General features: G+C 47.1%; 2 long non-coding RNA genes across 9 annotated transcripts; one reads left to right on the top strand and one right to left on the bottom strand.

Moving 5' to 3' along the window:
• Positions 1-2,655: 2,655 nt before the first annotated feature.
• On the bottom strand, positions 2,656-4,387 carry LOC308069281. Its single transcript, XR_013930333.1, has 3 exons — positions 3,964-4,387; positions 2,960-3,139; positions 2,656-2,890 (listed from the first exon to the last, which is right to left on the bottom strand). It is a non-coding gene; the product is annotated as an uncharacterized lncRNA (long non-coding RNA).
• A 3,484-nt stretch (positions 4,388-7,871) lies between these two features.
• Positions 7,872-22,753, top strand: LOC308066062. Of its 8 annotated transcripts, none has more exons than XR_013929008.1 (4): positions 7,872-8,024; positions 8,934-8,981; positions 10,689-10,808; positions 21,473-22,753. It is a non-coding gene; the product is annotated as an uncharacterized lncRNA (long non-coding RNA). The 8 variants fall into 8 exon arrangements; XR_013929009.1 differs by having other exon boundaries at positions 8,006-8,132; XR_013929010.1 differs by lacking the exon at positions 7,872-8,024 and adding an exon at positions 8,116-8,139.
• Positions 22,754-23,252: the final 499 nt, after the last annotated feature.

The following is a 23,252-nucleotide window of genomic DNA, read 5'->3' as shown; positions in this document are numbered from 1 at the left end:
CCGGCCTGGCTCGCCTTGGCTCCGCTCGGCTCGGCTTGGCTCGGCATAGCACGGCTCAGCTCGGCCTGTATCAGCCCGGCTTGGCTCGGCTGCCTGCTTGTCGCTCTCGTGCTGCTCAGAGAGCTGTGCCTCCGCGGCAGGCAGATAGGTAGGTGAGACGAGGCCATTCCAGACAGGGCGCCTGGCCCACCTCTCCATTCGCCCCCCCCCCCCCCCCCGCTCCTGCAGCGGTAAGGTCCCAGCAGGCTCTTTCCTTTGCTGGGGAGCTTCCCGGGATGCCGCACAGCACGGACGAGACCAATGCCCTCACGGCCGGGTCCCCCATGGGGGCGTGGGTGGAGGTGCACGTGGCCAGAGGCGGAGGCCAGGTGTATCTGGCAGCGGTAGGTGGTAGAGGCGGAGGCCAGGTCTACGTTGACACAGGGCATGAGTCCTCTAATAGGCGGTGGCTCTCACTGACTCTCCGCGTGCCCTAATATTGGCCAGTGACCATCGCCTGGAACCAACGGACGGACGGACGAACCCGGTGGACGGGGATGGCCTCAGTCAGCCTTGCTGGCCGTCAAGAAAGGGGCCCAAGAAAGCCCCAACTTTGGGCGGTCGAACCGGCGCGAACGGGGCACCCGTTCCCGATGCGCAAGACCGACGGGAGATCCTTTGTTGCCGCCACCATCCCTTCTGTCCTCGATGGCCATCGCCCCGTGGAACGGGAATTGGGCGGCATGCCCTCTCCTCTCCTCTGCCCTGCCCACCCCGGCCCGGCCCGGCTCGGCCCGGCTCGGCTCCACTCGGCTTGGCTTGGCTCGGCCCTTCTCAGCTCGGCTCAGATGCCTGCTCGTCGCTCTTGTGCAGCTCAGAGGCTATACGCTCCATCCCTGGGATGCTGTGCCACTGCGGCAGGCGGATAGGTAGGTCAGACCAGGCCATTTCTGACCTGGCGCCCAGCCCGCCTCTCCATACGCGCCCCCACCCCACCCCCCCACCCCACCCCCCCCGCAGCGGTAAGGTCCCGGTGGGCTCTTTTCTTTGCGGAGGAGCCTCCCGGAATGCCATGCAGAGCAGCCGAGACCAATGCCCTCGCGGCCGGGCCGCTGATAGGGAGGGGGGGGCGTTGCCAGAGGCGGAGGCCAGGTGTACCTGGCAGCGGTAGGTGGTAGAGGCAGAGGCCAGGTCTACCTCGGCACAGGGTGTGCATCCTCTTAAGAGGCGGTGGCAGTCGCCGGCTCTCCACGCGCCCTGCTATTGGCCAGTGACAATATCCTGGAACCGACGGATGGACGGACGGACCCGGCAGACGGGGACGGCCTCAGTCAGCCTCGCTGACCGTCAAGAAACAGGCCCAAGAAAGCCCCACCTTCGGGCAGTCGAACCGGAGCGAACGGGGCACCTGTTCCCGAAGCGCATGACCGACGGGAGGTCCTTTGTTGCCGCCATCGTCCCTTCTGTCCTCAATGGTGATCGCCCCATGGAACGGGAATTGGGCGGCATGCCCTCTCCTCTCCTCTGCCCTGCCCGCCCCGTCCAGGCCCGGCCTGGCTCATCTCGGCTCGTATCACCCCGGCTCGTCTCGGCCCGGCTCAGCACGGCTCCACTCTGAGACTCGGCTCAGCTGCCTGCTCGTCACTCTCGTGCGGTTCAGAGGCTATACACTCCCTCCCCGGGACACTGTGCCACCGTAGCAGGTGGTTACATAGGTCAGACCAGGCCATTTCTGATCGGGTGCCCGACCCACCTCTCCATTCGCACCCCCCCCTCCCCTGCAGCGGTAAGATCCCAGCGGGCTCTTTCCTTTGCCAGGGAGCCTCCCGGGATGCCGCATGGAGCAGCTGAAACCAGTACCCTCGCGTCCGGGATGCTTTTGGGGGGGGAGGAGCGCTTGGCCAGAGGCGGAAGCCAGTTCTACCTCGGCACAGGGGGCACATCCTCCAAGAGGCGGTGGTGGTCACCAGCTCTCCGCGTGCCCTGCAATTGGCCGGTGACAATCGCCTGGAACCGATGGACGGACCCGGCGTACAGGGAGGACCTCAGTCAGCCTCGCTGGCCGTCAAGAAACGGGCTCGAGAAATTCCTGCCTTTGGGCGGTCGAACCGGCGCGAACGGGGCACCCGTACCTGACGCACATGACTTAACCTAAACCCAAACATAACCGTAACCATAACTATAACCATAACCCTAAGCTAACCCTAACCCTAACCCGAACCGTAACCCTAAACACAACCATAACCCTAACTGTAACCGTAACCGTAACCGCAACCGTAAAACTAACCCAAAGCTTCTAACCGTTACCCTAATGCTAACCCTAACACTAACCATAACCCTAAGCGTCTAACCGTAACCATAACACAAAACGTAACCCTAACACTAACCCTAACCCTAGCCCTAGCCCTAACTCTACACGTCTAACCGTAACCCTAACCCAAACCCTTCATGCCCTGTGCTGAGGTAGACCTGGCCTTCGATTCTGCCGCCTTTCGCAGCTGGGTAGACCTGGCCTCGGCCTGCCACTTAGCGCTAAGGGGCACAGCTGGCCTATGCCTTCCGGCATCTTCTCTGGTGGAAGTGTGCATAGGGTGTGCCGTGGAGCATTTTGGCTCCGGCCGAGCGCAAAAGTCAGCGGTTCCCCATTTCAGCCCAGAAAGCAGGTAGCACAACTTTTGTGGTGTGCTTCACATGACTGCCATTGCAAAATGAGAACTACCAACAGAAATCCCTGCTGGAACCTTCTCTGGTCGAGCTGTGCATGGCATGTACCTAACATTAACCCAAACCCTAACACAAACCCTAAGCGACTAACCCTATCCCTTTACCTTAATCGTCTAACACTAACCCTAACGTTAAATTTAACCGTAAACCTAACGCAAACCCTAATCCTAACCCTAACCCTAAACGTCTAACCCTAACCCTAACGCTAACCCTAACCCTTTACCCTAATCGTCTAACCCTAACCCTAACGTTAAACCTAACCCTAATCCTAACACAAACCCTAATCCTAACCCTAACCCTAAGCGTCTAACCCTAACCCTAACCTAAACGCGAAGCGTCTAACCATAACCCTAACGCTAACACTAACCCTAAACCTAACACAAACCTTAACCTTAACCCTAAGCGTCTAACCGTAACCCTAACCCTAAACATAACCCTAACCCTGACCCAAACATTTTACCCTAAGCGTCTGACCCTTACGCTAAACATAACCCTATCCCTAATGCTAACCCGAACCCTAACCCTTTACCCTAAGCTTCTAACAGTAAACCTAACCCTAACAGTAACCCTAAACACAACCCTAACCGTAACCGTAACTGTTACCATAAACCTAACCCTAACCCTAAACCTAACGCTAACCCTAGCGCTAAGCCTAACCCTTATGTGGATAACTGGCTAGCTGAAAAAGTTCACATAGACATAGTCCAGCTGGCTGGACAAAAATGCACATAGCTCTCAGCTTATCTGAAGTAAAGCAAAAATACAACAGGAAGATTTTGGTGGGAAAAGAATGTTGCAGGTGGGAACAGATAACTACGGAAGAGAAACTAGGGGCAGGCTTGGTATTTAGGCAACTAACCAATAATGAGCTTAACTTTTGTAATATGTATGAGCTAATTATAAGAAGGCATAAAAGGTGACTGTAAGGTACAATAAATGAAGTCTGCTGATCACTCATATTGAGTGACTGTGTCTTCCCTCCGTCGCGACACCCTTACCCTAACACTAACCATAAACCTAACCCTAACCCTAACCCAAAGCATCTAACCCTAACCCTAACCCTAACCCTAACCCCTAACCCTAAGCGTCTAACCATAACCCTAACCCTAACCGTAACCCTAAACCCAAACACTAACCATAACTGTAACTCTAACCCTAACCCTAACCCTAACCCTAACCATAAGCTTCTAACCGTAACCCTAACTCTAACCCTAACACTTACCCCAACGCTAAGCATCTAAACGTAACCATAACCCTAACCCTAACCCTTTACCCTAAGCGTCTAACGCTAACCCTATCCCTAACCCTAACACTAACCCTAACCCTAAGCATCTAACCATAACCCTAAACCTAACACTAATCATAAAACGAAACCTAACCCTAAACCTAACACTAAGCGTCTAACCGTAACCCTAACAATAACAGTAGCCCTAAACCCAACCATAACTGTTAACCATAACTGTAACCCTAAACCTAACCTTAACCCTAAACCTAACCCTAACCCTAAGCGTCTAACCATAACCCTAATGCTAACCATAACCCTAACCTCTAACCCTAAACCCTAACCCTAACCGCAAGCGTCTAACCATAACCCTAACCCTAACCGTAACTCTAAACCCAACCGTAACCCTAACCGTATCCATAACCGTAATTCTAACTCTAACCCTAAGCGTCTAACCCTAACCCTAAGCGTCTAACCATAACCCTAAGGCTAACCCTAACCCTGACCCTGACCCTAACCCTAACCCTAAACCTAAACCTAAACCTAAACCTAATCCTAACCATAGGCATCTAACCACAACCCTAATCCTAACTGTAACCCTAAACCCAACTGTAACCATAACTGTAACCGTAACCGTAACCGTAACCCTAACCCTAACCTTAACCCTAACCCTAACACTAAGCATAACCGTCTAACCATAACCTTTTACCCTAAGTATCTAACCCTAACACGAATGCTAACTCTAACCCCAACGCTACCCCTAATGCTAACCCTAACCCTGACCCTAAAGCCTAAGTGTCTAACCTTAACCCTAACCCTAAGCGTCTAACCATAACACTAACGCAAACCCTAACACTAACCCTAACCCTAAGCATCTAACTGTAACCGTAATCCTAAACCTAACCCTAAAACTAACCCTAACCCTAAGCGTCTAACCGTAACCCTAACCTTAACTCTTCCTGCTCAGTGCTGAGGTAGACCTGGCCTCCACCTCTGCCGCCTTTCGCTGCCGGGTAGACCTGGCCTCAGCATGCCGCTTAGCGCTAAGGGGTTGAGCTGGCCTCTGGCATCTTCTCCGGTGGAAGTGTGCATGGGGTGTGCCGTGGAGCATTTTGGCTCCGGACGAGCGCAAAAGTCAGCCGTTCCCCATGTCAGCCCAGAAAGCAGGTAGCACAACTTTTGTGGTGTGCTTCACATGACTGCCATGGCAGAATGAGAACTACCAACAGAAATTCTTGCTGGAACCTCCTCTGGTCGAGCCGTGCATGGCATGTACCTAACATTAACCCAAACCCTAACCCTAAACCTAACCATTTACCCTAAGCGTCTAAGCCTAACCCTAACCCTAACCCTAACCTTAACCCTAACCCTAAGCGTCTAACCGTAACCCTAACGCTAACTCTAACACTAGCCCTAACCCTAAGGGTCTAACCGTAACCCTAACGCTAACTCTAACACTAGCCCTAACCCTAAGGGTCTAACCGTAACCCTAACGCTAAACCTAACCCTAACCCTAACTCTAAGCGTCTAACAATTACCCTAACCTTAACCCTTCCTGCCCTGTACTGAGGTAGACTTGGCCTCTGCCTCTGCCGCCTATCGCAGCTGGGTAGACCTGGCCTCGGCCTGCCGCTTAGCGCAAAGGGGCACAGCTGGCCTCTTCCTCTGGCATCTTCTCCGGTGGAGGTGTGCATGGGGTGTGCCGTGGAGCATTTTGGCTCCGGCCGAGTGCAAAAGTCAGCGGTTCCCCATCTCAGCCCAGAAAGCAGGTAGCACAACTTTTGTGGTGTGCTTCACATGATTGCTATTGCCAAATGAGAGCAACCAACAGAAAATCTTGCTGGAACCTTCTCTGGTCGAGCTGTGCATAGAATGTACCTAACCCTAACCCTAACGCTAAGAAAGCCTAAGAAACCCTAACCCTAACCCTTTACCCTAAGCGTCTAACCCTAACCCTATCCTTAACGCTAATACTAACCCTAACCCTAACGCTAACTCTAACCCTAACCCTAACGCTAACCCTAACCCTAACCCTAACCCTAACCCTAACCCTAACCCTAGTACGCATGCACAGTAGCGTTATTGGCAAACTAAGGGCAGCACATGCGCAGAATTGGCTTGATGCCGTGGGGCGTGGTTTCCATCGGCGCATGCGTATTATGAAATCAGCTTTCACGCATGTGCCGTTGGTTTTCTGGCAAAAGTAAGTGCAGCACATGCGAAGACTCAGTTTGACACCGTGAGGCGTGGTTTCTGGTAGCGCATGCGCATTATGAAATCGGCTTTTACGCATGCACAGTCAGATTTCTGGCAAAACTAAGGGCACCGCATGCGCATAATGGGCTTGACGCCTAGAGGCATGGTTTCCCGTGACGCATGCGCATTATGAAATCAGCTTTTACGCATGCACAGTTGAGTTTCTGGCAAAGCTATGGGCAGCGCATGCGCAGAATTGGCTTGACGCAGCGGGGCGTGGTTTGCTGCGGCGCATGCACATTACAAAAGAACCTTTTAAGCATGCACAGTGGTGTTTTTGGCAAAAGTAAGGGCACCGCATGTGCAGTATGGGCTTGAAGCCGCGAGGCGTGGTTTCTGGCAGCACATGTGCATTACAAAATCACTTTTTATGCATGCGGACTGGGGTTTCAGGCAAAACTAAGGGCAGCGCATGCACAGAATCAGCTTGACACCACGGGGCAGGGTTTGTGGCTACATATGCATATTACGAAACCCACTTTCACGCATGCATAGTAGCATTTCTGGCAAATCTAAGGGCAGCTCATGAGCAGACTCGGCTTGATGCCTAGGGTCGGGGTTTGTGGCTATGTATTTGTATTACGAAATCTGCTTTTTCACACGTGTAGTAGCCCTTCTGACAAAACTAAGGGCAGCGCATGCTCGATGCCGTGGGGCGGGGTTTGTGGCTACATATGCGTATTATGAAATCCGCTTTCATGCATGCGTAGTAGCGTTTCTAGCAAACTAAGGGCAGCGCATGCGTAGAAGTGGCTCGAATGCAATGACCCAGGTTCGCGTCACGCCGTCGGTAGAATCTTTCCCGCACAGAGGCCACGCGTTCGAGCCCCGTGGTCTGGTACCAATTTTTGTTCGCCAGAGCCCTCAACCGTGCGGCTGCAGTACCCAAATCTTTTCGCTAGATGGCAGCAGCGTTCCACCAACCGGGTGACTGCAGTACCCAAATTTTTTCGCCACGTAACAGCAAGCGCTTTACCAACCGGGCGGCTGCAGTACCCAATGTTTTCGCCGGATGGCAGCAGCGCTCCACCAATCCTATCTGAGCACTGGTACGGTGAGCACGGTCCGAGATCCCAGCCCAGTTTACACCACCGGAACACGGGAGCTGCTCGCTGCGGCTTCAGGGTTCACATAGCTCTGCCCTTTCCCCACTCGCAGCCCAGGCATTAATACTTATTGCCTCCATATACAAATGCACCCACGTGGCTCAAGCTGTTAAATCCTTTCTGTATGACATTCCATTTTGCTGTGGGAAATAGGGGTGCATTTGCTCTGTTTGCATTACGAAGCATGTTAGTAACAGCGATTTTAAATATATTTTTTTCAAATAGAAGAGATTTTGCAGGAGTGCACTTTCTGAGTTGGAAAAAACGAGTGGTGTGAATGTGTTGCTTGGGAAAAGCTCATACAAGTCTTCCCCTGCACAAGTAAGCCATTATGAGCTGTTGCACGGTTTAACCTCTTGAGCTCATAGCCGTTCCCTGTGACGGGAAAATGAGGTGTTACAAGAATGAAGGGGTGCAGCGTACGCGGCAGGGCTGGAAGGTGGGACAAAGGAGCGGGGTCTTTCCTCCGCCTGCCTCTCCCCGCCCCCCCCTTCCCCAGGTAGCCGTACTCGGCACAGCCCGCACCCCGCCGGTGGCCCCCGCAGAGCCCCGGGGGCCGGCAGGCTCAGAGAAGCCCGCGGCAGCACCGAACCCCTGCCCGCCCCGGCGCAGAACGGGAGCCCCAGCCCCTCCTCGGCCGGCTCCGGGCCGGGCCGCGCTGCCCGGCGGGGCGGGGCCGGAGCCGGGGCCGGCGGGCGTGGGCGGGGCCGGCGGCGGGCCCGGCCCGGCCCCTGAAGGTGGGTTTATTTCCGGCCCGCGCGGCACCCTGGGGCGGCCTTGGCGGGGCGGGGCCTTCGCTGGGAGCCTGGAAGACTTTCGGGTCGGGACGTGTAGCGGCGTGCTGCGTGAGCGGTCGGGCTGAGGGCGGGCGGGGGCCGGTGGGCGACCCGGGCGTGGCCGCCGGGCAGCGGCCGGCTGGGGGGGACGTGGCGGGCAAGCGCTCGGACGCGGCAGGGAGCGCCTGCTGGCGGCGGCGGGCGGACTGAGGCGGGCGGCCCGGCCCGGGGCCGGAGGGGCTGCCGGCGGTTCGCGTCTCCCCGGCAGTGACGGTGGTCAGCGGGCTCCTCACGGTGCTGCCTTTTTTTTTTTTCTTGGAGCTGCGCTGCTACCTCAGCGAGGAGGTGAGGAGCGGCGGTGGGGCGGCCCCGGTGCTCCCTTGTGGCCGCGGGGCCCGGGGGGGGGTCGGCCCGCGGCGTCCTGCCGCCCCCCCGCCGCCTCCGGGCTGCCCGAGCAGCCGTTGCAGCCGCCGCAGCTCTGCGCGGGGCGTTGTCTTTCCCCTGGCCGGGGCCGTGGCAGCGGGCAGGGGCTGCCGGCCCCCGCGGGCCGCAGAGGCTGCCTTGGGGCCTGCTGTAACGCTGTCGCAGGGGGGCGGCTCAGGAGCCTCTTCCCGCCCCTGCGAGCGGGCAAGAGAAGGAAAAGACAGGCGGCGGTGGAATCCCCACCCCTCGCCCCCGACTGCTGATTTCCCGAAGTATTACAAAGCGCAAGCGTTGAACTACCGGGGAGGGTTGGGAGGCAGCAGCTCTGGTGTCTCGCTGATCCTGTGTCTTTACAGTCAGCTCCTGGGCCAGAGCAGCCGAGGGGAAGAGGCCTTTGGATTTACTTCCCAGTGAAACGGGGCTCTTTTGTTTTTTCTTTGTACCTAGGTTCATCTGGAATTGTACATTGACAAATCAAGGGGAGCTAAACTGAAGGTCAGTCTAGATGTTACTTTTCCACTGTTGGGGCTCTTGCTGTGTTGAACGATTATACTGAACTCTGAAGCAAGTGGAAAAATACTGAAGAAATAGGACGAGGTCACGACCAGAACAGTGGAATGAAGAAAGAGAAACAGATTGCAGATGTTTGCACAAAACCAAGGCCAACAGGACGTGATAAGAGGAACTAGGAAACCGCAGAAAGGAGCCTACGTGCCAGAATAAGCAGAAGCAGAAATCTTGCCAATAAACAATTGTTAACCAATCATATTATTATACGCTTGTAAGATAGCCAATCATATTATAACACGCTTATAGAATGCCTTATAAAAGTTTACTTGGTTTGTATAATAAACGGATCAGATCTTGAACTCCATGAGTATTCGTATCTGACTCCCGCTCGCCCGAAATGCCCGCAGCATTCCACATATGCCTTGTGCTTGTGAGTCGGACTGCTGACTACGGAGGGATAACTTTTGTACTTGCCGAGGGCCCACGAGGCTCCGTGTGCCCGCTGCTTCTGAGTGCTGCGCTGCTGCTTGGGCAACAGCCAGGGAGGAGTTGGTGATACCTCGTGGTTACGCAGCCAGGCCTGCTGGGCGCTTAAACCAGTGCGTCCAGTCAGGCAGTATTATTTTTCTAGATCTTAAATGAGCCTGAGGTATAAACCCACTTACACTTCTGTATGGCGGTGTACTTTGTCAGAGAGCTCAGTCACACTGATGGAGCTGGCACAGCTCTCTTGTGACTCCAGATTTGACTATCTTGTTGAAAGGCTCGAGAGCCTGCTTTGGAAGTCACTTGACAAGGTATAGCTTTGCTGTGATTTTTGTACTTGAATTCTGACTAATGCCAATGCCACTTGTTAGCTTTTCTCCAGCAGTTATAAAAGCAGAATGAGCGTTAAGAATCTGATTACCTTTTAACTAAATTCAAAACCAAGTTGAGGGATGAAGTGACTGGAAGTCCTGCAAGTCTGGCTGGGTATTACTGCCATGCATGTTATCTGCCTGTCTACTGATCGTTCCTGCCTCTTGTTCTGTTGTGGTAATTCCTTTGGGTAATGCATTGGGCTCTAGATGTAGTGCATCTTGACTTCCTCCTGAACCCCCAAGATGTTATCGGTCTTTGCCTTCCTCACATTTCACAGGGTGTGGGAAGGCCAGAGAGACGAAGCCCCGGCTGTTCTGTGCGGAGAAGCTATCAGCCTTCTAAGAGAGCATGTAGCCAGCAAGCGCATCATGGTGCTTTGGTACCAAGCTGATACCACAGGCCTTCATCTTTTTTTGTAAAAAGGGATCACAAGGAAATGTGCTGATGTTGAAGGGGGAAAGGTGGTGGGGGAAGAAGTAGGAGGCAGCTTTCAACCAATTTTAGCCTTAACCCCTGTGTTCCTAAAAATGGTTCTGGTCTTTGAGGGGTTTGCTTTTGGCTTTTTGCCTTAAGCGCGTGTACCTTTCAGGGTAATGTTTTCTTGGAAGTTGGAAACGGTTCTTCTGGGACACCAAACCAAACCCCATACCTGGGAAGGCCATTTAGCCATTTATTCCCTGTTGGTCACTTGGCCCTAGCTGTACACGCTCTCCCGGTATGGCACATTCTTACCCTGCTGGCTGAAAAATTCTGTCTTTTCGTTTCCTCAGCTTGCCACAGGCCATAACACTTGTGTGTTCATAGACTGCTTTCCTTGCTCGCTGCTTTCAGATTTGAGCGTCGATGCCATGGATATAACAGGAGAGCAGCAGCAGGATGTAGAGCACAAGCCATTTAAACGATGCTTGGATAAAGCTGCCCATCGTGTGACTCCAGAAGTCGACAGACATGGTAAGATGCTATTCTGCCATTCTTGGATGGATGCTCTCATAGCCTTTCCATCACTGTATGCCTGCTATGAGATTTGTGGGAACAAGGGACGGTTGAATTCACAGCATTTTAAACACCACAGACTCTTGAAGAGTTTATAGGACACAAATCTATTACACTGGCAGATCAGACAAGCTCCTCTGTGTGTGTGTGTATATATATTATACTCGGTACTTTTGTGAGGCAAGTCCCTCTGAAATTGGGACAAGGACTCATTGATGCATTTCAGGAGCAAAGCTGCTGAGTGAACAGGCTTTTCCTACTAGAAATCAAGCAGCTGCTCTGGCAAAACTTGACTTCGGTTGCATCTTTAAATCCTAGGAGGCTGACAAATGGGACGAGCTGGTTAAAGAGCCTCTCTCCAAGGAAAGCTCTGCTGACTTGACCCTTAAGCCTAAACTTGCATCTTACTATGTTTGCTGTGTGTGTGTTAATGCATACCTGATAAATCAACTGAAATCTATTAATCAGTTACAAGTTGGAGTAAGTGGTCCTTGGCTACATAAACCTCTCCTCTGCCTTTTTTTGCATGTTATGACTTACTGTTGTACTTCAGTACAAACCGGGAACGATTCTGGTAGTGTTGCAATCTAACAGTAATGCTGTCCCGACTTCGTCTTTCTAACATGTGAGGTCCTTATTATCTGTTCTGGGAGATAGTGTAGTTCTGTGTATTGGCATGAACTAAACTTGCTGATTTGTTGTAACTCAGATTTAACTTTTCTGTTCTTAAAAGCTGAAAGGCTAAACTAAGCCAAGAGCTGAATAGTGGGTAGGTACGAGAGCTTCTCCTGTTGTCACAGAATTGAGGTGATACCGTTCTTACTGTTGTGTCATTTAGCAGTCTTTCTGTATTCAGAGGCTGTGGCATGACGAATGTAATGTCTGGGGTCAAACCCTGCTTTTCTGTATCTAATTCTTTGTTATCACATGTAGGCCTCCTGCCTTACTTGTGTTGCTAGCCTCCACTGGGATTACTCGGTCTGAACCGGTTGTTCTCACTTCTTATATTATCAACGGAGAGGAAGAGAAACTTGCAAGGAGCAAACAGTCTCATCCAGGAGAGGCATTTTGAAAGCAATCAAATTACATTGCATGCAACGAGCAATTTCTTCTGCTGTTTGGAAAAAGTATATAGCTAGTTTGATTTCTACCACATGTGTGGTAAGTTAGATTGGAAGTGTCCACCCACCTTTGTGAAACTCTATGATTATCAGTTTCTGTTAGTAACACTTGATGTTCAGTCAGTTATTCAAATGGCAACTATAGCCATAGTGTGATAAAGGAAAAATCCACACAGACATGGTTACCGCTGGGCTTGCTTTAGTCACAACTCAGAGCTGAGCCACCACCCCAGCGAGTGGCAGAGAACCAAGGAATACAGCACAGCTTATATACACTTATCAGATCATTAGTCAATGTCTGAAGTTTTTAGGAGTTTCCTTTGGTCCTGTTGGTTCTGTGAATCCATCACCTGACTTTGTCCCAGTTGATTCACCTGCTCAGTTCCAGTCTATGCCTTGGTTCCAAGCTCCTCCTTGGATCGTGATCTTCTTTCTGCCTGCTTTAAGTCACACACTCCTTCAAGCATGCTTAATCTTTGAACAGGCAGCTCCTATTCACATATACCAATTTTTCTAAAAACACCTGTGTTTCTGAGAGCACCTGTGTCCACAAATTGAACATCTGTTGCTTCTCTGTTCTCCCACCGATTAACTGGAGTTGGTTTTAAACCAGCCTTGGATTAGGGCTATGCTAGGGATGAGGCCTGGTTCTGCCACTTAGCTGCTTCAGCACTTTAAATTTCTTATTTAAAAATACATTTTCTTTAACATTAACCTTAAATTTAGCAAAGCATACCTAAATATTATGGAGTAGTATGTGGAGGCTTTTTCTGATCATAGTTACATTAAAATAGTTAATAGCTTAATGATTTCTATGGTAGGTTGCATTCTGTGCTGGGATGTCATCTCATTAATTTCCATTGGATGGCGATAGAGGATTGAATTTTTAATTTTTTTAGTATTATTATTTTTATTTCCTGTTTCCTTCCTTTTAACATGGGTCGAGTTTTCCAGTGTCATGTGTCATATCTGTATGCAAATCGAGGACCATGTTAACAGCACTAAACTTTGCATGTGGAGTTTTATGTACTGCAGTTTCTTTATTGTATATAAGCTGTGTGCAGTACCTCTGGGTGCTCTCTGAGACAACTTGACAGGCAGCTACTGATTACATTCAGAAAGCTGTTACTAGTTGCTGTATCTTGAAAGACTCCATGTGTTGTACAGGTGTTCTTCTTCAAATGGCAGGAATCATGGCTTTGACAAAGCATAGGAATTAAGCTGCATTCTTCCTGACACTATCTTTTAGTGTAATTACAGGATCAAAACTCATACTAGTTGAATTCTTAAGTGTACTCTCAACTTGTTTGAATGTTATAAGCTGTAGAAAGTAAGTCTCATACAGTGGTTTAAGAATGGGTATATTTTCCTAAAAGTTTTTATTTGCTTGATCATAACTAAACTACCATAAAGAAGCGAGGTTAATGATTGATTTTCATGCATATTTCATACTTTCTAATTAAAATCTCTTTTTTTCTGTGGCTAATACAGATGTCTTTAATACTCACTTCTGTCCACCTGTTGAGACTGGGAGGTATAACAAAGAGGGTCCCGATAACATTTTGTCCCCTCAGCAGTGTCTGACTTATCACCTGCCCTGGCCTTTTTGAGGCTCTTAAGAGGGTAGTGTGGCAGTGCCTAGACAGTGAGCCTTAGAGGGCTTTTGTAATCCAGCAGACTTGGTCCTGTCCTTCAGGATTTGTGAGTGAAACAGCCTGGTTTTAAGGGGCCTCTTCTAATAAGAACCCATGTTTTTGAAAATTTTAGACATGCAGTTCCTTGGCTCATTTATTCCGAACTCCAAAGTTTGCAGACCTTTGGTATTTTTTTTTTGGTTTTTGGGAAAACCAAGGTCCTGTTTGAGTTTTCTGGAGGCATGTCTTGCCCTTTGGCAGGTTTCAGCTGTCACCAGCTCTCATCTCCTCTGTTACAAGTTCCTCTGCAGCCTTCTGCACTTAAGAACATAAAACTCCATGAGTTTGTGCCCCAGCTGTACTGCAGCTGCACGTTCAACACACAGAGAGCGAGAGCTCTCTGACTCCTTGGCGGCTGTGGTCTGGGAGCCAGTAACGCTACTGGGCATGCACCAATACAGGCTGGGAGGTGAAGGGAGCCACAGCAGGCCTGCAGAGGGGGACTTGGGGGGTACCGGTGGGTCAAAAAATGGACACGAGCCAGCAACCTGTGCTCACAGGGCAGAAAGCTGACCATATCCTGGGCTGCATCCAACGAAGCGTGACCAGCAGGTCAAGGGAAGTGATTCTGCCTCTTTGCTCTCGTGAGACCCACCTGGAATATTGCATCTGGCTCCAGAGTCCTTGGCAAAGCAGGTCCAGAGGAGAGCCACAAAAATGATCAGAGGGCTGGAGCACCTCTACTAAGACAGGCTGAGAGAACTGGGGTTGCTCAGCCCGGAGGAGAGGCTCTGTGGAGACCTTATTGTGGCCTTTCAGTACTTAAAGGGGGCTTGTAAGAAAGATGGGGACAAATGTTTTAGTGCAGCCTGTAACAATAGGACAAGGCTTAGTGGTTTTAAACTAAAAGAGGGTAGATTCAGACTAGATATAAAGAAGAAATTTTTATTAAGAAACTTTCATTGTAATGGGCTTCTGCTCAGCATTGCCTTCGATAACACAATCCTCAAGGGCAAAACTGGCCTGACCTGAAATGGAGAATTGCTATGCTCCCTTTTAAGCACAATTTTTCCTAATTATTTCCAGCGTGTCCTTTGACATGCTGGGATGTAAGTACATCTACACTCATTCTCAGTTTAAATGCCACCAGCCAACATCTACCACTGAACAGTTTCTAAATCTGCAACTGAACCGGCCTGTTGGGTTTTCCCTGCTGCCTTTGGAGGAGCCATGCTTCTTTGGATGCCTCCGTTACCAGTGAGGCCTATTGTGGGATTGCAGTCTCTCTTTTGGCCACAGCAAACTATATACTGAAGGAGGAACCCCTACAACATGGATGTGCAGTATAACGTATGTGGTATGGGACCTTTATAGGCATTAAAGAAAAAAAAGACCATTTGTAGCTAACTGAGCCCGCTTCAGGGAGTTTTGTTCCTCCTAAATCTTCTCATATCTCCTCTGCCACTGTATCTCTGATAACTTGTCTTTGATTCTTAGCCATTCTCCAACCCCCTTCCTATAGTATTGGTTGCTTTCTGAGAAATACAGATTATTAAAAACAAATAAACAAGTACATAATGTGGGATAGAGGTCTAACTATTGAGCTAATGGTAAATCATTAGTAACAGTAATAATCAGAAGGCGCTTTCTAAAGCATGATACATTCATTACCAAGCTTCAAGCAACTAAATACATTGATCTGGAATTTGCTCTATTTCCAGCAAAACAAAACATGTTCAAGTGAGAAATTCAGCTACACCCTCAGAATGTAATTAATATATGATTTTTCAGATTGTATTTAATTTATAAATATGAAATTTGCATCTGGGAAACAGCATGCTCATTTGCATGTGATAACCATACCAGAATCCCAAACAACACTTCTGCAATATATGCATCAAGAGGGGAAAAAAAAACCCCAAACAACCAAAACGGTGAGATCAGCCCTCAGGACTACTCCACAGTCATCAAATGAGCCAGCGTTCATCAATCAAGGGCATTCAGTTTTGCTACAATTTATTACACAGGCTTGTGTTCTGCAACATAAATCCTATCTATTAAAGCTAAAAGGTTGGGGCAGCAACTGCTGGGGAATACCATCATAATGAATTGCTGTTGAATTTATGTTTTAAATTTCATCCAGTCTTATGTTCCAGGCCCATAAATATTCAACGAGTCTTGTAAGTCCTTGGAAAGAAAATATTAGACCCATACAAGCAATTTTAGGTATAATTATCTTTCAAGCAACTTCACTCAAATTGTTTTGCATTTAAGACTAATCCTTCTGTTGTCCTGCAGCCCTAATTATAGTATTTATCTTCCCCCTTCAAAGCCCTATTTCTTATCCTAGCAGCTTTTTAAGCAAGGCACACCTCGATGAAATACAGATAAAGCTCCAAAAACAGCACTTGTTCTGTTTGCAGGAAAAACCTGCATTGTGCACTTACCCTGCGGCTAATTCTGTATTTCAGGATCTTGAAATGTACTGTTAATTAATGCAGTTACACGCATTTTATTTTGCAATTAATTCTGCCATTGAATCCACAGGAACTGAATGAAAGAAGTGGACCTGTACAATGGGTATACTATGCTCTTTCTTTTCTTGGCACGATTGCTTCAGAAGTGGAGGCAGTTTGGTAGTGTGTGGCAAAACCCAGCTAGAGCCTGTGGTGCGTAGAATGAGAGCTTCCTGAATTAGGATTTAATTTTAATTAGCCCTAAAGCATACATATTACAATTTTTAGAGTTAGTTTCTACATTCCCATTTACAGACTTAACAGTGTATTCTCTATGAACACTGATTCTGAGTTAAGTCTTCCCATTTTTGTGTGGTCCCACGCAAAAAGACCAGCAAGAATTCACCAGTCTTGGCTCTGCTGTTCTCCCCAGCAAGGAGAGCCAGCACTGCACTTCCTGCCTCTGCTTCTGCCCTGCCATGGAGAGCATTAACAGGTGACTGCTCTTACCCCTTACAGAGGGTCTCAGTAGGAAGCAGGGGGGATCTTTGCTCCCTAGAGTGAACAGAAAATTTGTGAGACTCTTGTCCTTTGCCGAACGCACAATCAACAGCTGGCTCTGAACACCAGCCTTTGGAAAACTGTTTGTACTGAAGTTGCTTACCTTAGCAACAACCAGAGTACCTTAGAGGTGGACTATACAGTGTTTGGAGGGACATAACGTAGCTTGATAGAACTGGGGAAAGGATTTAGTTATATCTCTCGAAGGATTTAAGGAAAGCAATAGTCAGGCTTTTCTCTTTGGACCCATTACAGCTAATTTTAGAAATGGAGAGGGTTTCAGACTTACGAAGTTGCAAATGAAAGAAACAGCAGCGGAGGGAGGAACCGGAGGATGACTGTGGCAGTAAGGGTATTGGCACATTCTTTCAATATTTTAGAGTGATATATCAGAAGATTTAAAAGTATTTGTGCTCCTAATGCAATTCATTTACTGTCAACTTAGCCTGAGTATTAAGCAACCCAATCATCTGCAAATGCTACCTTCATGTTTAATGAATACACAAGCACTTCAGTCTTCTGTTTCAACATATTTTCTCTTGTCTGTTGGGCTCATAACCTAACCTGTCCTGTCCCTTTGTCCCCTCAGTCTTTTTAATCTTTTGGTCAAGAGCCATTCCACATGAAAATAAAGAAACAGTTTTGTCAAAGGCTTGTCAGCAGAGATGGGTGCTTCCATGTGGAAATCAGTCGTTTAATGGCTCAGTGGGATCTGAGCATTTTTTTTTTTTTTGTTAAGTTGCCCAAAGTAATTTCATCACCTCAGGATTTATTTCACTTCCACCCTTTTCTGCCTGGTTGGTCCAAGCCCAGTTGCTTTAATGTCTGAAACTTAACCCCATCTAAGAGCAGGGCTCTACAGCCTTGCACATGTCCCAGTATTCCTAGATGCCACAGGTACCTTTAATTCTGTCTGACGTAGCCAAAGGAAAGTCTTGATCTTCCAAAATCTTGATTGCGTTTAGAATTTTAGAGTAAAGGATACTATAAAAAAAAAAAAAAGACACATGGTCCCCAATATAAGAGCAAACTGTAAGATAAAACCAGGATTTCAGATTTTTTAAAGACAGTCTACATTTTCTAGAGAGCTAGATAATTTTAATGTACAATTTAATCCTCTTCAAATGAACCATATTTTCATCTAATAACTATTCCATGTCATTCCTATGACATCTGATTTTAGGTATTGAGGCCACTTGAAATCTCTCATCCTTTCCAAAAATGTAGGCCAGCATTTCTTTTGTCCAGTGCCTGAAAAATGGTTCTAGAAATTCATTTTGCCTAGAGCATTGCCTTTAAGTTAATTTAAAACATTTGTTTAAAATTAAACAATATATTTTAATAAGAACAGCAGAGAACATCTGGTTACTGAGGAATTTTAGTTGTGGACACATGACCTGAAACAGCGTATAGAAAGAAATCCCTACAGCACCTTTTAACCCTTCCTTCTCCAGAAGCAAGTCATATAACCTCTTTATGATATTTATGATTCTTGCATTGCAATTTCCATTGTTGTGTATTTCAGCACAAATCTTCTTAAGGCATAAGTCCTGCTATAACTATAACCTTGCTAGATAGAGGTCTCGTACTTCATTTATTTGATGCAATCATGTTACCTCAGGCACTGAAACTAAAAGCCCCTCTACTGCCTCAGAAATTAATCCCTGCCATTGAAAAGCTGTGCTGTTATTTTAGAGGCTTTAATGAAGTGAAATGATCTACAGAATCTTTAATTTAATTTGAGTAATATATCACAAGGTTATATGCTTGGAGCATAGCCTTTGCCATCCCTTACAACCTCCTAGCTTCTTCCCTATTTTTTTTTCTTTTAAAAATAAATTTAACAGTAGGAGTTACCTGAAATCAAATTAAAACAAATATAAACTCCTGCTTAACTTGTACAAGTGTTCACAACTTACCTCACCCACTGCAATGCATGGCCAAATCACTTTGCTGTTTGTGAACCGCCATGCTTGCCAGGGGCAGTGCCTACCCATCCCCTTCACTAGCCCTTGCTCTCGTGGGTCCATCTGGTGAACACAGCTACAGATGAGGAGCAGCAGAAGTGTTCCCCAGGCTTTAGCCACAGTCCAGCTTGCATTTTCCCCCCTCAACAGCACTTTGTTTCTTTGTTACCAATTTTTCTTTATTTAAATACATTTAAAAGTATTAAGTAATGCATCATTTTTGCTCTGCTGTCTTGAGAAGGAAATGTAACTTGGTTATTCTATAAAAATTAACATTAGGTAACCTTCCTTTAATTGAATAAAAGTTTGTTTCCTGAATCACAGCAAACCAGGTTTCTACTTTAAGCAAAGACAACATGATGGCTTGATCTCAAATCCCACAGAAAACTGTATCCATCCTTAACTTTGCACAGTGTAGGTGTGTAAGAATCAGTATGTTTATTGGGACCTTCCTAAGGTGTCACACTGGATCACCTGATGTAAAATGTGTTCCTGAACCAGTACAGTTTTCACACAAACAAATAACATGCATGCAAGGACTTCCATTAATGTGTCTTAATATTAGAAGTTTTCTGGGAAGACAGAAATTCAATGATGGGAAGCAGGGAAAAACCAATGAAAGATAGGAGATGAAATGGGCATTTCCACGATGCTCTTGCAGCAGGTGTCACATAATATAGATGCTATTCTCCCAAACGTCCTCTTAGTTTTGCCTGGAAATGCATGTGTTCCTGTTCCCATCTATTTTTGGGAAGGCCAGAAGTGCCCCAGAGCACTATAATTATCTCCGTCAGAAATGTCAGAAGAGTTTACAGCTGAAGTAGGTGTCTGCCCAAACAGGAAAATCAGGTACAGCCTCGGCTGTTGAAGAGGTATGACAATCAAGTTGCTGCACACAGTTATCAGGGGAAGATCTGGGAATCTGGCTGTACTAGCAGAAGAGATTTGTGTAGCATCTCTGCTTTAGAAAATGAGTCATATTATCCCTCTGGGCTTTAGCTTCAAGCTATTAAAGGCCGAGAAGATAAACTTATTTTAACCAAAACCTTCTTGCTTCATCTGTTGGAAGGAGGAAAAGCAGACAAGCCCTTCAACATAAATGCAGTAATGAGGATACACTTGTGATGCTTTCCCTGCTTTTCTCTTTATTTATTTCCAGTCTTCCCTGCAACACATTCCAAGGTTAGAACCTTTCTAGTGAGTAGCCTGATATAAGTGGTTTTAACAAGCAAAGTCAAATTCTGTTATGGCAGCGTTAAAATTTAATTACTTTGAGTTTTATGTGTGACTGAGTATCCATATATGGCAAGAAGTGAAAACTACATTTTCAACAACATATTTCAACTGGCAGTATCTTGTTGAGAAATGCAAAAAAACCCCAAAACATTATTAAAGAGAGTAAGCCTTGCAAAGACATTTTGGAAGGACTAATGGCTTAGACCTTGAGTTCAGATTTGGGGAATGCTGAATACCAAATAGATGCCCAGCTACAAGCAGCTTTCATGTGTGTCTTTCCCCTGACACACCAGGGCCTGATATTCACTGGAATTCCCATCTCCCATTGATTTTATTAGGAATATTGGCTGTGCGGTACAGCTTTGAAATCAGACTTTTGTGTCATAATCCAGGCACTCAACACTAACTACTGCTTTAAAACTGAGGATTTAAAGTGTTCCATCTTGTTAGTTCACCTGTATTTTTCAGAGAAACAGAAAATTCTGAGAAATCCAGATTTTGCAGAGTTTGCGACAACACGCTGCACATAATCTCAGAGCGAAAGGCTCCTTCTCTGGCCTTGGGTACACCAGCTTCCTCCTTGGAGTGAGGGATAGTTGTGGGCTGATATGAAAGCTGCAAGTATCCATTTGCAGAGCAAGCAGATTAACACCGTAAGCCACCGAATCATTTCCACTGTGTATATAGGCAACTGCATAAGCAAAACACCCATGTTTTGCTGCATATTATACTCCTTTATTTTTGAATACAACAGTTCCCTTGGCATTGGTAGTAAATGAACAGTAAGTTCATTTCATCTGAAAGACTAAACAAACAGGCACTATCAATGAGAATAAATCAGATTGCAGCAGTACTTTCAGGTAGCTGGTAAAAATAATATTTTAATCTAACTCAGCTGTAACTGCCATGAACTACTGGGAAGGTTAAGGCTGTGGCTCAGTATCCTAGTGAGAAAACACACAGAATTATTCAAAGCATGCAATTTAGTTGCCAGTCACTTGACTGGGATTAAAAGCAGAAGATGGCAGAGCTGCTACCCCTGCCACCAACAAAACAAAGATTAATGGAATATTCTGAAAGACCAGCCATTTAGCAAATTTAATTTATTTTTTTCTTATTATTGTTTAGTCCAAAATGAGGAGTAAGCCCACTTTTAAGACTCTGGACTAGGGTTTGTGAGATGTGAGTTCAGTTCTCAGCTGCAGCATGGACTGCCTGGTGTGGACAAGCTTGCACAGGAGATGACCGGCCCCATTTCATGGGACTCCTTGTAAGGCAAAAGTAATGGGAAAGTTTGAGCTGCTCAAATGCTCTGACTCTAAAACCACAGTGATTGCTGCAGGTAGCACTATTTGGATGTGCTCTGCTGTAGCTAAAATTAGAATCTAGCTCTGAAGGATTTAGTGCTCAGTGAAGTCTGTGGGAACTGTATTTCAGTGAACTCTGTCAGGCCTTTTCAGGGGCAATGAGCAATATACAGTTTGAAATGTATTCTTTGTTAATCTCAGTGAAATGAGAAATAACATGACTGCAGTCTGTGCACTTGCACCAGATTAAAACCAGTCCTTAGCATGCCTTAGATGTAACACAGTTCCTATTCAAAGGAATAAGAGCAGAGAACGTTATTTTTTGCCTTTTCTTCCACAGAGAGCCTTACCCAGAGACTGCCGCCTTATTTTTTTGACGCCAACATGGTCATCTAATTCAAACTTATGCAGAGCAGAGACCTTCTCACTTCCTACGTCCAGGCTGGTGGCAGCACCTGAACCAGAACATTGCTTCCAGAAAAACATCTGAAACCACAAGTGACAAACCTGTTGCAATCCTTGATGACTTGTTCCCTCACTACAAGAAATTAGTTTCTGGTTCTGCATTGTAGAGCTACAGCTTCATACCCTGATGGTCATGTCTTTGCCTATGGATTAAAGAATCTGTTAAATTTATGATTCCCACCTGAGTGCTTAGGGGTTGTGATCAAAGCACCACGAAAGTTCCCTTTGATACATGGCATGGATTGCACTCTTCGACTCTCTCTCCAAGATGCTTTCCAGTCTTTCAATCATTCCCCTTTCTGAATCCTCATCAGTTCCTGAGCCAGTGTGTGTGTGAGACAACAGCTGGTGCAAAGAGGAAGGTTAAGTCCTACGCTTCTGAAAATGTTTCACTTGTCTATTTTGCTGCCCAATACCTGCTAGACCTGACAATTCAGCACAGCTATGCTGACTACATGGGTCTGTTGAGGACATCAGCTTTGCCAGCTGTTCAAGGATTGGACACCCACTCTACCTCTGCTTTCCGAGCTGCAGGACTGGTGGGCTGGGCTGACAGCCAGCTTGTAACTCCATCCATCCTCATGAGCTCCACTTTCCAGGCAGCTACTGGGGACCAAGTCCTCTCTCCAGTTCATCAGTGCATGGCCACTAACCCTAATGTTGCAGCTCCAAAACCAAGAGGAGAATTAGCTCCCCAGCAAGTTTTAAGAACACAAAACTTGTCCATTTGTGATAGAAATGCACAGCCCAGCCCTGTGCCTTTGAGAACTGGATCTGCAGCAGAGGTGTAGAGAGCTTTATGGCAAGTGCTGGAGGCCACAATGCCTGTGAAGGACCTTGAAGGGTAAAGAAGAAAGAAAGTAAGATAAGGTTGGCTGAACACCTGAAGAAAAACGGGATATGAAGCAAGGCCCGAGTGGATGTGCAATGCCATGTCTCAGCCGCTGGCTGAAAACATGAGACTCACAGAGATAAGAAGAGAGGAAAAATATGCAAGAAGTTCAGTGCATTTGTAGCTTAGTAATTAACTGTAATTATATGTAGCCAAGAAGTGTGTGAACAGTATTGATTAACCAGTTTTAATATGTTGCATGTGAACAATGAATGAGGATATGTAAGCATGGGGTTTAGACTAATAAAGGGTCTTCTGGTCGGATTCTGGAGTCCATGTCTTAATCTCCTCACAGAGGTAGCGCACAGGGTGCTCTCAGAGGTCTTTTAAGTCTTAACAACCTGAACTCTTTGCTAGAGAATATCTGATGCCAACTAGACCAAACTTATCAAAAGGATATGGTAATAAAAGGCCGATTTTGATTGTGGATGTCAGCACAGGGTTGGAGGGTTCTAATAACAGTGATAACAGGTATACTACCAGCAACTGTGTTGGTAGTCATTAAAAAAAAAAAGAATAAAATAAGAAAAACTTAATAAAATAGTGTTTTCTAGGCAAGAGACCAGTTGGGAGTGTTGCACTTTTCTGTAAAAATTGAAAGAGACTATCCCCCAAATCAAACTGCTTTGCAACTGAAATAGGCATTTGTAATTAAAAGGAAAAATAGCAGGAAAATCGATTGCCATGTACATGGCTGCCTTCCCCCCAGCAGTAAGCTGCCCACCCTCACTGGGCTGGGGGTGGGTGTGGGGCTGCCCTGGGA

The sequence above is a fragment of the Falco punctatus genome (assembly GCF_963210335.1).
Source record: "Falco punctatus genome assembly, chromosome: 1".
Lineage (NCBI taxonomy): Eukaryota > Metazoa > Chordata > Aves > Falconiformes > Falconidae > Falco > Falco punctatus.
The sequence above is the reverse complement of the archived record's forward strand: the minus strand, read 5'-3'. Positions and strand labels throughout refer to the sequence as shown.